A 6,980-nucleotide genomic window follows, 5' to 3' on the forward strand; every position below is an offset into this window, starting at 1 on the left:
CCAGGTGGGTTGTACCTACCTGGTGGCCCTACTAATGAACCCCCTAATACTATAAATTCACATATTTCCAGGAAAAAAAATCAAGGAGAAAGAATTATCGTGATCCACGAGACGGAGCAACCGCCAAGCCCTGTTCTTCTTCAGGAGGGTACATCTGGAGTCCGTTTGGCGCTCCGGAGCGGGGGGTCTTCGTTCTTCGTCATCACCAATCCATCTCCATCGCCAATTCCATGATGCTCCCCACCGGGAGTGAGTAATTTCTTCATAGGCTCACTGGTTGGTAAGGAGCTGGACGAGATTCATCATGTAATCAAGTTAGTTTTGTTAGGGCCTGATCCCTAGTATCCACTTTGTTCTTAGATTGATGTTGTTATGACTTTGCCATGCTTAATGCTTGTCACTTTGGGCCCAGGTTCCATGATTTCAGATATGAACCGTTTATGAATTCATCATTATATCCATGTTTTAGATCCGATCTTGCAAGTTATAGTAACCTACTACGGTTATGATCCGGGAACCCCGGAGTGACAACAACCAGGCCCACTCCCGGTGATGACCATAGTTTGAGTATTTCATGTATTCACTATGAGTTAATGCTTTGTTCCGGGTCTATATTAAAAGGATGCCTTAATATCCCTTAGTTTCCAATATGGACCCCGCTACCATGGGAGGGTAGGACAAAATATGTCAAGTAAGTTCTTTTAATAAAGCACGTATGACTATCTACGGAATACATGCCTACATTATATAGATGAACTGGAGCTAGTGCCGTATCGCCCTAGGTTATAACTGTCACATGATGAATATCATCCAACAAGTCACTGATCCAATGCCTATGAATTTATGCTTATTTATCTTGCTACGTTACTATTGCTATCATCATTGTTACACTTGCTACAAATTACTTCTATCACTGTTACTGTTACCGTTGTTGTTTTCACTATTATCAAAACTATCAAACTACTTTGCTACTAATCACTTTGCTGCAGATAGTTAATCTCCAAGTGCGGTTGAATTGATAACTCAGCTGCTAATACCTTCAAATATTCTTTGCCTCCCCTTGTGTCAAATCTATAAATTCGGGTTGAATACTCTACACTCAAAAATTGTTGCGATCCCCTGTACTTGTGGGTTATCAAGACCTTTTGCTGGCGCCATTGCCGGGGAGCATAGCTATATTGGTTGAGTCACTTGGGATTATTATCATATTATCACTATGAACAATCTCAAGGATCCAAAGACTAAGATATTTCCCTTAAGGTCGAGGGGAGGTCAGGAAGTGCCATCCAGTTCTGCTTTAGATTCAACTTCTGTTATGAATAAACTTGCAACACCACGACATGCTATTAATTCTAATATGTCGCATGTTATTGATGATGCTACTTCTACTATGAATGATTCTTATGGTGATGCTAGCACTACAAAAAAAGACACATACATGACATTTTGGGCCGAACGAATTTTTTTATCATACTTATGACACTTGTATGACAATAATTGCGACAAAATCCGGTATCATCATAGATGTGGTGAAATCCTACTTCTATGACAAAAAATCATGACAGAAAATGGGCTTTTTGTCCTGGGCAGGCTGACGACGCGACTGCATGACATTATTTGGGCCGTCCATGATGGAAAAAACCGTGGTAGAAGCAAGGGCGTGGAAAATATCAGGGTGTTCCCGGTTACGGTGGGTGGTCGGGGCCGAGCGATGCATGTAGGTTTGCGTGTTTCTCTCGTACACACACATGTGTGGGTGCGAGGCGTTGGGCTCTAATTGAAACTGAGCCAGGCATTTGCCTACTGAACCCGAGTGATTGCACTGCAGGCTACGTGTTACTGAACCCGAGCGATCGATCGATGGCTGTTAATTGAACCTGATCAAGCGATTCCTTCGCTACTGCTGCTAACTGAAGCCGATCGATGCTGCCTCTGGATGAACAGTGAGTGTTGCTGGGGGGGTTTGGATGAACAGTTCCTAGTGGGGGTGGATGAACAGGACCCCGTGGTGTTGCCTCTGGATGAACAGGACCCCGATCGATCGAGCCGGTTGGGGCTGGATGAACAGGACCCCGATCGATCGAGTCGGTTGGGGCTGGATGAACAGGACCCCATGGAGGGCTGGATGAAGAGGACGACCCCGTGGAGGGCTGGATGAACAGTAGCCCATGGAGGGGGGGTTGAACAGGAGCCCGTGTGGAGAGGGATGGTTGAACAGTAGCCGGTGGGGTAGCGCGCGGTGGAGGCTGGATGAACACTAGCCCATGGATGAACAGTCGCAGGTGGAGGCTGGAGGAGGTCGACGGTGGATGAATAGTAGCCTGTGGAGGCTGGCGGTGGAGATGAACAGTATCTTGTGGAGTCCCGTTTTCCAGTACGCCACACCCCTCCCGATGAACAGGACCCCCGTTTCGACCGTAGCGCTCCAACACAAGTCCGTTTCCTCCGTTTTGCGGTACGCCACACCCCTCCCGATCAATAGGACCCCGTTTCGACCATAGGAGGTCCGTTTCCTCCATTTTGCGGTATGCCAGACCCCTCCCGATGAACAGGATCCTGTTTCGAACGTGGCCGGTTGAACACAAGGTCGTTTCCTCCGTTGTGCGGTACGCCAGGCCTCGTTTCCATCGGCTGTTCTGTCCAAGCCCTCCCGATGAACATGACGACACATTCCATTCCGACCCAGCCGGCCGACTACCCATTAACATGACAACGACGTTGTTTCTCCATTCCGACCCAGCCATGTACACGAGCCCTGGCTGTATGTATGCGCGAGTAGGCGTTCGAGACCCTGCCCGTATGTGTGTACGTGGATGTATTTTCTTTCTTGCACACTGGCTGTTGTACGTACGTGTACATGCTACATGCGCGCCTCTACCACGACACATGTGCGCCTCTACATGGACCACTATGTACGTGTACATACACATTCACGACCAGAATGACAATGCTACGTACGCTTCGACCAGGTGGGTCCCGACTGTCAGGCACTTCCTTGCATGCGAAGATGTAGCTGGTGGGTCACAACAGTCAGGTGGGCGAATCATTTTTGTTTTGCCCGGACGCACTTCCTTGCGTGCGAAGATGTAGCTGGTGGGTCCCAGTAGTCAGGGGGGAAACTTTTTTTCGTGAAATACGGTGGCCCGTCCGGTGGGTCCCCGCTGTCAGGTGGAGGAATAATTATTTTGCGCGTAATAAGGAGGCACTGCCTTGCGGCTGCCGTGGACCCAGCTGTCAGCCTCTCCACGTATAGTACTCTTCCAATGGAAGTCGGTTGTTGACCACATTGACCATGCCGCGCCGAGAGCACCATAGCGGTGGACGACGGCGAGGCCTAGGAAGGGGACGACGCGGAGCCGGGGAAGATGCGGCAGTGGATACCCACGCGGAGAGGAGTACGAGGGTTCACTGGTTCGGCTGCGGTATGAGGCTGCCATCGCCGCAGAATAACAGGGGGTGTGTGTGAGTGGAGGGATGGCCTGGCCAGCGGTCGGAGTAGTAGGGGGCAGTGAGGCCTCTGCGGCAGCACAGCCGGCAACGGGAGGCAGGAGCAGGCGGCACGACCGGCGCTGCTTTGGGTGGCTGGAGCAAGAAGACCAGAGGTTGAAGAAGCATGACGGCCGTTGGATGGACATCGTATGGTCACTGCAGCTATAATCGTTTATATTGACTAAGTTGACAAAGCCCTTGGTACGCGTCACTTAGTAGGCCCATAGGTCAGCTTCCAAAATGGTGCGCCCCAGATGTCAGGGGGAGGAATCATTTTTTGGGCGGGTGAAGCTAGAATATCCGAGATTGAAAAGAAGCACGGCATCCGTTGGATGGACATACAACAGCCACTGCTGCTAGAACTGTGTGTTGACTATAAGTTGACAAAGCCTTGAATACGCATCAACTCTCTTTTTTTAGGGGACGCGTCAACTTAGTAAGGCCACAAGTGTGTGGCAGAGAACTTATAGCCCATTTGTGATTTGTAAGAATGTGCAGCCATTTTTTGAATTCTAACGGAATTTACTACAGCCCATTTATTGTTTGTTAAAAGTACAGCCCATTTCAACCAACTGTTCAAAACAGAATTAAATAAAATTTCCCACATTTTGACGGGATCCGAAATATTTTTATCACGAAATTTCTAGTCAGATTAAATACATTTTCAATATAAATTTATATTACGTAAAAATCCAACGTAACATTGTGCTCGCAACAATTAATGAAATTAAAATTTTCAATATCCAAAAATATTTTTTTATAAAGTAATTACGTGTTTGGTGCATTTTTTTATAGTTACTACCCAGTTTTTATAATTATATCCCATTTATTATTTCTTAAAGCCCATTTTCCTGTTAATCCTAATGCATGCCTCCTAGGAAAGATTTGCAGCCCACCGGGACGGAGAAGAACAACTTGACCTTGCCTGGGTATTCCCAAAAAAATTATAGCTGGGCTAGCCATTTTCAGTTTGAAAAAAATTAATATATGGGCTGGATATCTGGCCTGGGCTAGACGGACCACAGCCCGCCCAGTTAATACCTGCAGCGATGTTTTCGTTGTTGTTTAGAGGAGAAAAATTAATATATGGGCTAAACATCGCTCAAGAGAAACTCTACAGTGCTCACACCTCAAAAACACAAATACTGCTCGAGCTGCTTGGTCCCAGCTGTCGGCCGCTTCTTGTGTAATTCTCTCATTTATTGACTACCTAGGTTGACAATGGTGTGGGACCGTTATGTCAGGAAACCAGGAGGAAGCAAAACAAATTATATTTTTATATACTAATAAGGAGGCACTTGCATACGTGCGGCTATGGCCCTGGTGGGTCCCCACTGTCATCCTCTCCAAGTAAAGTCATCCCCTCATCCTCATGTCTGTTGACCATGTTGACAACGCGAGACGGCAGCGCCACCGCGAGCGCAACAACTCGAAGGACGACGAAGAGGGCCTCGCGGGACGTATGGATGGTCTGATACAGCGCCCGCTGCTCATTCGGGAAGCCAGGATCATAGGGCCACATGTCCGCGACAGCATTGTCGTTCGCTTGTTCACCGGTGCTCGTTGAGGAGACGGAGGTTGCAGCACAGGTCCTCCTACGCCGGTAGCTCTTCCGCCATTAGGGCGTCGAAGTGCGTCTGCACCTGCTCTATGGTGAACATGGCATGAACCGGCTTGGACAGTGGCGCCGGCTCCTGGTCGGAAGCTACGTCCATCATCTGATTGTCATTGCTCAGCTCGGCGAGCTAGCTGGTGAGCCAGCATGTCCGGCTGCTGGACCGACCCGCTGCCAAGCACGAGTCTGACTGCCTTGGCCCACCCATACCGCCTCCCTCGCCCACACGCGCTTTCCGCCCAAAACGGTCAGCGCCGCCTGCCCCGCTTCCTAGTGCAGGCGATTGCTCTGCCTTCAAATGACACAAGTGTCGTCCGTCCGTCCTTCTGCCGCCCACATTACTGATACACAGTTGTCGAGGCTGCTACTTCGGTGCCACAGGTCCGTCCCTCCGCCACCCACCATTTCTATATAAACTGCTGCACCGGCCATAGCCGTAGCCATCCACATCCGTTCCCTTTCTCCTGTCCACACCACTACTGTCCACCATGGCTTCCTCGCGCTCCAGCGCTCTTTGGGACGGACGGACGACGGACTACAAGGAGATGGCAGCCATTGCTGCCGACTGGCTGGCCAGCAGGCAGGCGGAGGACGATGACGTCCCAATGGAGAACATGGTAGTCGACGATCTGGCGCCAACCCGCTCCTCCGCGCCATCCTCGCCGGTGCATTGCACCATGACCATCGGCGAGGCCCATGCCCAATATATGGACACGGTGAGGCAGAAGCATGAGGAGCAGTTCCGAGAGGCATAGGCCGACGCCGCCTACAACCACCATCTCCTCCAGGAGCACCTGCAGGCAGAGCAGCAGATCGCCATGGAGCGGGCGGCGTGGGAGGTGCTGCTCGACTCTTACTGCTCCGCCCGCGAGGGCCGCCTTGAGCGCTGGCGGTACCACATGCGGGTGGCGGAGGCTGCGGCTGCCTACAAAGAGGGCGATGAAGCGGGCGAGGCGCTGTTTGGCGAGACCAAGGACGACGTAGAGGACAATGCCGGCTTCGACGAGTCCCTGCTCCACTGGCGTCGACGAGGCCCTGCTCTGCCAAGGCCCTGCGACGCCAACAATGAGGCAGAGGAGACTGCCGGCTCCGCTGAGGCCCCACCCTGCTGGCAACGAGGGGGAGGATTTCCCCCGCTCAGTCGAGGCGCCGCCCGCCGGCAATGAGATAGAGGACATCGCAAGCTCCGCCGAGGCCCCGCCCCGCTGTCAACAAGGCCGCGCCACACAGAAAACGAGGAAGAGCAGAACACGGTAGGTCGCCACCGCTCGGGTCCAAATAAGGTCACTGTTGCTACCCTCCGGTTGCTGGCACTGAGTTGTACATAATGGAGCAATTCTATGATTACAGGATGATTGAAGAGCACTCTGTGGTTGAGCAAGCTCATGAGATACAGTCATTTGCTAGAGAACTTGAGCACTTCAGTTGTATCCTACCGGACAAGTTTATTGCCGGAGGTATCATCACTAAGCTTCCTCCTTCGTGGATCTCATTGGCACTCTTGATGTGGAAGAAAAGGCAAGAGCAAAGGAAACACATGCTCGAGGAATTGAGGGAGGATCTAGTACCAATTTGGTACAGAAGAAGAACTTCCAACCCCACAAGTTCAAGAACAAGGGCAAGTTTGATTGTAAAGCAAAGTTTGATGGGAAGAACAAGGTTGTGCAACACACGAACTTCAAGAAGAAGAATGACAAGAAGAAAGATGTTTGTCATGTGGGGATCTTGATCATTGGGCTCCTAGTTTCCCTAATCGCTATGACAAACTAGTCGGGTTAACCACTGACGGCCGGTTAGCTTCTTGGTGGCGACGTGGAGTCGGAGAGCTATGTTGGAGAAGGAAGTTGCTTCTACTTAACTACTGGTGCAGTTGGTT

The sequence above is a fragment of the Triticum aestivum genome, chromosome 5A, assembly GCF_018294505.1.
Source record: "Triticum aestivum cultivar Chinese Spring chromosome 5A, IWGSC CS RefSeq v2.1, whole genome shotgun sequence".
Classification (NCBI taxonomy): domain Eukaryota; kingdom Viridiplantae; phylum Streptophyta; class Magnoliopsida; order Poales; family Poaceae; genus Triticum; species Triticum aestivum.